Raw genomic sequence first — 9,237 nt, 5'->3', positions numbered from 1 at the left:
TTTCCTGCCCGCTCCATCTTCCTGGAGCACGTCTTTAACACTGAGAATGTGTTTATTGGTTTGGTTTTGTGCAAAGACCATCTTGTTTGCACGGCCTTCCTGAAACTTGCCAGCGCTCCCAGTCTGTGTCCAGTCCCAAGGTTTGGCACGGGGCTGCTGGGTAAAACACAAGTGCTCTTTGTAGTGTGTGCCGGAGATTCCCTTCGCTGGGGCCTCACACACAAAGGGGCGTTTAGCTCAATGCGCTTCCCTCGCGCTGTTTTTCCCAAGGAAGCTCTCCAGCCACTGCGAGCCTGGGTCAGGAAACGGTCTCCATCTCTTCAGCTGTCAGCCTTGTCTCCTGCTTTCCCTAGGTGTTCATCCTCTAAGTTTAAGAAAAACATGTAAAGACCAAAAAATGTGACAGAGACCCTTTTTCGGCTAAATATTTGTGCTGCAGATATAAACACATTTGAACAGGGTATAATTTGTAATGTACAATCTAAAATAATTTTAATTTCTAACACAAGTTGAACAATAATTTGACATGTGCAGTATATTTATTTCATTTTTCCACTCCACAATCTACTTTCCGAACAGAAAATGTTCATTTTGTTTAAAGTATGGCAAGAATTTTATCTTTAATGAAAGCTGCAGTAGAAGATTTATGTGCTGGAATATTCAGCTAGCTGGTATTTACACCTCAGGGACATTGGGGGCGCTGTTGTGCACATAAGAGATTCAGTTCAATGGAACATTTAAATATTTAGCTACTTTTTTCAAACTAAATGCTGGTGGTTTCCTACTCGTAAAAAAATTCATTTCTGAATGTTTCTGTTACAGGTATAAAACTTGATGACAATTAAATTATATAATTTATAAATACTGTAATTAAATTATTATTTCTATAATTTATTAAAATCCACACTGTACCATTTACAATTCTTTAAAACAGATAACATTTCCTTAGCTTTCCTACTCCACAGTCAGATTGCCAAAGAGTAAATGATTATGATATAGTGGCTATTTATTGTATATTTCATTAAAGCTTCATCAGCAGATTTATGTACAGTACTGGAATGTTCAGTAAACAGACAATTACACCTCGTGGGCGCTGGGGGTGCTGTTGTACACATAAGAGATTCAGTCCAATGGAACGTTTAAATATTTAGCTACTTTTTACAGTTATTACAATTCATACTGTACAATTTAAAATAATTTAAAACAGATAACATTTCCTTAGATTTTCTACTCCACGATGAGATTGCCTAAGAGTAAATGATTATGATTTGGTGGCAATTTATTGTGTTTTTGATTAAAGCTTGATTAAAGTTTGATTAAAGTTTTATCAGCAGATTTCTGTACAGTATTTGAATGTTCATTAAACGGACAATTAAAGCTCATGGACAGCGGGGGTGCTGTTGAGCACATAAGAGCCTGGGGTCAAGGACGCTTTTTGGCTAAGTCAAATTTGCAACTTTTACCATAGCCTGTTGATCCCAGTTGTCCTCCCCATACTCATTACTGCAAGATCCACACTGTATTTTTTTACAGTTTCTGTCATAATAACTTTTTTCTAAGATTAATAACGCAAGATTTTTTTTCCATTTTTCCAGTCATTTAAAAATAAAGTTTAATCATATTGTTGTCCAGTGACAAACTCAAGCAATTTCCTCAGATTTTAGTATTTTAATGAGACAACGGCTGTTGTTTGGGTCGCCCTTGCTTTGTTTCTGGTAATCTAGTGTGCTTTGTATTTGTTGTAGCATAACGATAACCATTAACAACATTAAATGTCAGCATTTCGGAAACCAAAGTGAAAGCGGTTTTGTGTGGCTCACAATGTGAAATGTCTTCATCTGAGCTCTCATAGGGCCTCAATCTGGAAGGGAAGGAGAGACGATCAAACATCAGAAGGCGCTTGAACGTGAGCACAACCATCAGCTGGGGCCTTTCGGTGCAACGCTGTTGCTGTTATGCGAAACTGCTAGCTGCTGAAGACAGATTTTTAAATCGAACAGAGATGGAGGACGGGTCCGATCCCCGGGCCCTGTGGACTAACACAATGTTGCCTTGAGGCTCTATTTATTTGCTTTGGGTCCAACCAGTCCAGCTGTATCTCTATATTCCCAGGCCAGGGGAGCTGTGGGACGCAGCTGGACCAGTGCGGATGAGGCGCTCGCTGGTGACTAGCGGTTGCTGAGGTTATAATCTTGTCCTCATCATGCAGTTTCCCGTCAAGGTCATGAAAGTTGCCCGATACTTTTTACCGGAATGGAGCAGGAATGGTGGTGATCATTGGCAGTCGTGTGTGTGAGAGGCCCGTGTAACGTGGCAGACGCCGCACACAGAGACAATGCGGTCTCACTTACTTCATTTATGAGTCAACACAGTAATAAACTCTTCTTTCTTTCCTTGCTATAGTCACTCATAATGATGGAATAATGGTTAGGGTGCATATTTCGTGTTTAGGCTCAAGTTTGCTGGGCTGTAAATCTCCAACAAAGGGGCTTAGTGGTAATAGATTACTTATGTGTAAAGTATTAGTAAAGTATTAGTAATTGTTTTTAAAACTTTGGCATTATATGATTTTAAAAGAAAATTATACAAAGTGTGTTTACTTCAAATAGCAATTCAGAACGTCTACTTCCCTTATTTATATTCTTACAATCTGATGCCTTTCTTTAGACAAAAGCATCAGGTTGGAAGAATTGCAATTATACAGCTGGGTAATTTGACTGGAGCAATTTCAGGTAAGTACTTTGCTCAAGGTAGCACTTGAACCTGAGACTTTGGGGCCTAAAGGAAGCAGCTCTAACCACTGCACTACCAACTGTTCCTGAAATATAGTCATACAAACAAGTGTGCTAATACGCATTTACATTAAGTATACACTTCCATACCCCTGAAAGCAATTGATGGTGAGCTCACCAGCTTGTTAGCTTGTCCAAAAAGGATTTATAGATTGATCACTTCTGCAATTTCGTTAGAGATCTTCTGAGGTTTGTTGACGTAGTTCAGGATCTCCCCACTGTGATTATTTTGCCATAAAGAGAACCTAAAGCTGTGGGATTTGATTGTGAAAAGCATATTATAAGTTTACTATGTCACTGACTTTATGAAGCAGGTGTTGTAATGGTGTGACTGGTTTCATGTGTCTGGTCTTCTGTGTAACATAAACTGCACCCAATTTCCTCACCCCTCTGCTCAAAAACGTAAAATTCAGAGTTCAGACAAAATAACACCAGCAAAGTGAGTGTTACTCATCTGACAACGCGATGCAATATGTATTAAAAGCCCAAAGTCTTTGTCCTGTTACTACGGGCAATGCTGAAAATAACATAAAAATGATTACATTTAACTTATCATAATACATCATTTCTGAGAAAGTCACAACAAATAAAATTTAATTTCTAGTTTTTTACACCCCATACCCCATTTTACTCCCGGCTGCTGTGGTTCCAGTCCTTCCATGACTCAGAATTACACCTTCTGCGGGAGCACTATTGAGAGCATCCTGACCAGCTGTATCACTGCATGGTATGAGAATTGCAATGTCTTCCACTGCAAAAACCATACAGTACATAGTGACTACAGCTGGGAAGATCATTGGTATCCCACTCCACTCCCTACAGGACATCTACCATGCCCGCTACCACAGGGGCATATGAGCCGGCTCCACCAGCCTGTGCAACATTTTTTTCCCTCAAATTGTCAGGATCCTGAACCCTCTCTGCCGTGTTTAACATACCTGACTTTTGAACTCTGACCTCTGCGTACACACCTCCCAATCCAGAATGACACCAGCCACTCTGTACAGAATGTTTTTTATGCCACTGACTTTTTCTGCTGAAACCTCACTTAAATCAGCATCCATACCAAGTATAGCTGCTATATTTCTTAAATATATTCTATATCATGGGGTGTGGTGGTGCAGTGGGTTGGACCACAGTCCTGCTTTCCAGTGGGTCTCGGGTTCGAGTCCTGCTTGGGGTGCCTTGCGACAGACTGGCGTCCCGTCCTGGGTGTGTCCCCTCCCCCTCCGGCCTTACGCCCTGTGTTACTGGGTAGGCTCCAGTTCCCTGTGACCCTGTAGGGGACGAGCGGTTCTGAAAGTGTGTGTGTGTGTGTGTGTATATTCTATATCGACCTGCGTTAGGTCACATTACTGACAAACAATTATTGCACAAAGAAAACCTTACTTCTTTCCACTATCCCCTGTAAAATCTGTTTACATTCCCATTTATTAAACTGAACATACTACTGCACTTTTTCTCAGAGATTTTTTAGTTTTGTTATTGTAAATTTTTGTAGTATTAATAGTATTTGTTGTCCTCCGTGTTCATACGGTGGTCCAGAAGAAACGCTATTTCACTTCTCTGTATGTCCTAGACATATTGTGGGAATGACATTAAAGTTGACTTTGACTTTTAATTAGAACATACAGTAGTTCCTGTGCACAAAAAAGGTGCAGAGACAGACCAATAGGTGGCAGCAGAATCCCTGCAACTGATGAACTGCAAACCCTGTTGTACCTTTCAGCCGCAGCCAGTAGAGGGCGCAGTAGCCTTTTCTGCATAACTTCCCAGAAATGAATTCACTTTGGGACAACACACCGACATGCCAGCAGGTGGTGTAGTGGTTATTACTGTTTCATTACAATTAGAAAGTCTGAGTTTTAATCCTGCTCTTGTTGTAGTGCCCATAAGCATGGTACTTACCCTAACTTGTCGAGCAAAGAGCTGCCTTATAAATGGGTAAATCACAATTGAACAAAGAAAAAAAGTAAATGCACAGGTAGCTCACCTTAAAAATGTTCGAATACACACATACATCGCAGGTTATTTATTTATTTTTAATCGCAGTTCCTGCACTGTTCTGTTTCCGAAAAATGTCATGAAGTGTAAATGTAAGCGAAAATTACCTGCAATTTCATTTGTTGCCATTAGTTGGCACCAAAACGTGCTCAGAATAGAGGCAGCAGTGTGGGACCCCTTCGCTGCTGATTAAGATGATCAGTGACCTGTTGAGAAAAGAATAATTTTCACTAATTTAAAACTAGTGTTAATTTTAATGTAGCTCAAACAAAACGAATCAAAAGAGTTAAAGTGGAAATTCTTACAAAGTAATTTTCTTATCAGTACGTGGTATGGTGGCACAGCGAGTAGCACTGCTATCTCACAGTACCTGGGTGGTGCAAGTGCGTGTGGGTTTAATTCCTGCTCAGTCTGTGTGGTGTTTTCATGTTCTCCCCCTGTCTATGTGGGTTTAGTGAGGGGTGTGATAGTGCAGCAGGTTTGGCTGGGGCCTCCTCTCTGGTGGGTCTGGGGTTTGAGTCCTGCGTGGGGTGCCTTGCAGTGGACTGGCATCCTGTCCTGGATGTGTTGCTGGGTTAGGCTCTGGCTCACTGTGACCCTGCTTAGGACATATGGTTTTGGACAATGTGTGTGAGTACATGACATATTTTGTGTATATTTCTGTTACGTACACGATACCTCACAGAAGGTTGCCATAAATAAATTGAGCAATCTATTTCGTTAAGCTTTTATTGACTGTAGATGATTGTAGATGATGGCGAGAATTAGCTGTACTTGAAGAACACTGCACGTTGTTTCTGTGATGATTTATTCAATAGCATTGAATCAGAGGTTGGGGAGGTGGAGCTTTTTATTTTCTGTCATTTTAAACAAGTTTCAATTTTAATTTAGTTTTGAAGTTAATAAAGAAATAAATTGAAATAGTTACACTGCAATAAGGTGGCATCACATCAAGGCGTGTACCCTTCCTTGCACCCTGTTGCTGAGAGAGGCTCTGGACACGGCCACCACAGCCCTGCACTGAATAAGTTATTTCTGACAATGGAATGACGTTAGAGTGTTTTATTTATTTATTATGGTTTTTATGATTTTTCAAACTGAACGTAATCCCTTAAAAAGTAGACAGATGTTTGCATTGTTCAGCTAAAAAAAACTTTCAAGTTACAAACAAATTGAGTTATGAACAGACTTCTTGGCCCGGCTGTGTTTATAAGTTGAGAGCCTAGCGTAAAGGATAATAAAATCAATTATGGCTCCCCCGGTCACTGCCCATAGTGCCATCTGATTCCATTGAAGGGCCTGTGTTCAAGAGCTCTGTGTCACTGCGTGAGAAGAACACTCTATAAAAATAAATCGAATCGAACTGTGCCATGGAGCCGGCGCTGATGTCACCCCCATCACAAACTGCCACCCTGAACTGCCCCCCACCGCTGGTTCTTATTTTACTATTTCCACGTCCTAGATGCATTCTTGCGGATAGCTGTCACGACACACAAAAGGTGTGCAGATGGCTTTCTCGCTGCAGAAGCATCGCCATCATGTCTTGTTTTAAAAATGGAGCAGGGACACGTCAAAGCACGTGAGCTGCTCCATAAATGAGAATTAGCATATTTATGACAAGTTCTCTTCCCAGTGCTTCAAGGTCAATGGCAGCCCTGCGCTTCTTAAAGTGGCCACACGGGGGCAGTAGTCCACCAATATGGTAGCAGCCCCACCTTTTACTGAAATGCTCGTGCTGTTGGTGGTCTGTTGTCAGCTACTCGCACCTCAGCCAGCACTCCTGCTACCATTATTGCCCACAACCAGCTTGCCTCCACAGGTTTGGTCAAGGGTCAGTAGGGGGCGTAGTGGTTAGCAACCTAGATTGCACCTGAAGGACCTGGGTTTGAATCCCACCTCCTGCTGTAGTACCCTTGATCAAGGCCCTCACGCTGAACTAATACAGTGCAATTATACAGCAGCTGTAAAAGGGGGTAAAACGCTGTAAATAATATACTGTACCTCACTTTGGAGCAGAGCAGCAACTAAATGCATTTAAACAAATCTTTGGGCTCCAGGGTTCTGTATCAAATCCATCTTCTGTTGATTTCTTCACCAAGGTTTTTACCCTGAGTTCCTCCAGTAAAACATGCTGTATAAATAAACATATCTGTTAGTAACATTTTGCTGTACGAAACTAAACATCAGCTAAGTAAAGAACGATAATAATATTCATTGCTTGTAATAATCAGAACTGGTACAATAAAAACGTTTGGTCCTGAATGCCATGTATGAAATTGTGTAAAATAAATTAATCATTCATAATGTAAAGACATACCATAAAAGACACACTCCCACACACAAACAGTCCAGATGCAGTGAAATGCAGAGTGAAAACACTCCACTGCCATCTTTAATTTATTAAGCAGAAGACAGAAGTAACACATCTTTGAGGGATCTTCACCAGCCCTGTTGGGGGATCCTTTACGCCGCTCCATCGCAGTGCAGGACTACGGCAAAGAGCTGCATATTACGAAGATGAAATACAAAATAACACTTTAAATAATGCGTTATAATAAATGCCTAAGGATGACGATTATTAGGAATGAGTATGAGAAAAACACAGTGCTTCTTGAAAGTATGTGAACCCCTTGTGTCCTTTACTTTTACCACAAAATGGTTATTTAATGAGAATCAGCATTTCTCATGAGACATAACAGGTGTCCAATGACCAATTCCATATGTAATATTAGATTTTATACATTTACTTTAATGTTTTATGCAAGAATAATGACCATCCCTACAGGGTTCGCATTCTTTCCAGCAGCTGTGTATATGTGGGTAAACGACTGGTCACGTGGACAGACTCCCAATTTTCAGCGTTTTTTTATTTTTTTCCTTTTTTTCCGGTCTTATGACAAAGTGTTCATCTTCTAGTGTTGCTCTTCCGCAGAACCTACAGGACTTGTTGCGGCAGCCTGCGGTTTGGCATCGCTGTGCCTGACACACCTGGAGCAGCGCTGGGAAGCCCTCATCGCCATGGCTGCACCCCTGCTGACACATAAGGCAGGTGAGGGACAAACCTCCCGTTTGATTTATCGATGGTATTTGTTTTGTATCTGTGTTTAACAAGCGCTGTGTCTGTCAACGTCTCTCTCAGAGTCACCTACAGAGGGATGTCAGCGGCCCGAACGGGGCGTATTTGCCGAAAGAAATGAAACGGTAGAATCTCACATTAAACCTGCATGCTGTTTGTCAGGTCGTGTTGTGGTATTAATGATGAGACTGGGTAACGCCCTCTAGGCCCGTCCAAACGGCCCTAAGGAAGAGCACGGTGCGTGCTCGTTTCCAGAAAGTTCTGTCCCTCTGTGCTAATTACGAGGCACACCAAGCTGTGGTAACAGGATGAGCGCCTGCTCATGAAGTACTAAGTGGGACCTGCAGGCAGTATAACCCCCTGTCTACACGCACGCACGCACGCACGCACACACACACATTGACTGAAACCACTTGTCTCAAGCGGGGTCGCGATGAACCGGAGCCTAACCTGACAACACAGGGTGCAGGGCTGGAGCGGGGGGACACCCATCAAGGCACCCCGAGAAGGACTTGAACCCCAGACCCGCCAGAGAGCAGGACACAGCCAAACTCGCTGCGCCGCTGCGCCGCTGCACCACTGCGCCCCCCCCCCCACCCCGTCTATTAATCTATTAACCTTGTTATCTGTCTGTCTGTCTGTCTGTCTGTCAGTCTCTGTATCTAGATGTCACATCAAGGCACTGCTGAAGTGTAGTGGTTAGAGCTGTTGCTTTTGGACCTGAAGGTTGCTGGTTCCTGTCTCTGGCTGTAGTACCCTTGACCAAGGTACTTACTCTAAATTGATCCAGCAGCAACAAAAGAAAAAAAGAAAAAGACTCAGCTGTATAAATGGGTGAATAATTGTAAGTGGCTTTGGGGAAAAAAAGCATCAGCTAAATGTGTCTATTTGATTTTCAATCAGTTAAAATTGATTAGCTGATGTTTTTCTCCAAAGTGACTCACAATGTTAAGCTACTTACAGTGATTTACCTTTTGGTACAGCAGGATAATTTTTTACTGCATCAATTCAGGTTCAGTAGTTTGCTCGATAGTTCTACAGCAGGAGGTGGGATCTGTACCTGAAACCCCCGAGACCGAAGTCAGCATCTCTAACTGCTAGCCCACCTGGCGTTGTGTGGAGAATGACGCTCGGTGGAATTGAAGTACACCTCTGAGAACTCTGGGTTCCCTGGGTTTGGCCCCGTGTGATGTGTCTCAACCCTGAGTGTGGTGTAAGGACACGAGTTCCTGAACCTTTGCTCTCACGTGTCAGGACACATCGTGTTTGGCAACATTCGACGCTCGCTGTGTTTCTAGAAGAAAGACGCCCATAAGAAAAACAGTTTGTGCAACACAAACTCCCTTCACGTGTGTCTTCATGTGG

General features: G+C 42.3%; 1 long non-coding RNA gene across 1 annotated transcript; it reads right to left on the bottom strand.

The window, feature by feature from the left end:
• Positions 1–340: 340 nt before the first annotated feature.
• LOC108935973 (uncharacterized) lies at positions 341–4,978 on the bottom strand. The gene is made up of 3 exons (XR_001966247.1): positions 4,904–4,978; positions 1,821–1,861; positions 341–364 (listed from the first exon to the last, which is right to left on the bottom strand). It is a non-coding gene; the product is annotated as an uncharacterized LOC108935973 (long non-coding RNA).
• Between the last annotated feature and the right edge of the window lie 4,259 nt (positions 4,979–9,237).

Source organism: Scleropages formosus, chromosome 5 (genome assembly GCF_900964775.1).
Source record: "Scleropages formosus chromosome 5, fSclFor1.1, whole genome shotgun sequence".
In the NCBI taxonomy this organism is placed as follows: domain Eukaryota; kingdom Metazoa; phylum Chordata; class Actinopteri; order Osteoglossiformes; family Osteoglossidae; genus Scleropages; species Scleropages formosus.
Note: the sequence above shows the minus strand (reverse complement) of the source record. Positions and strands in the feature narration are given on the sequence as shown.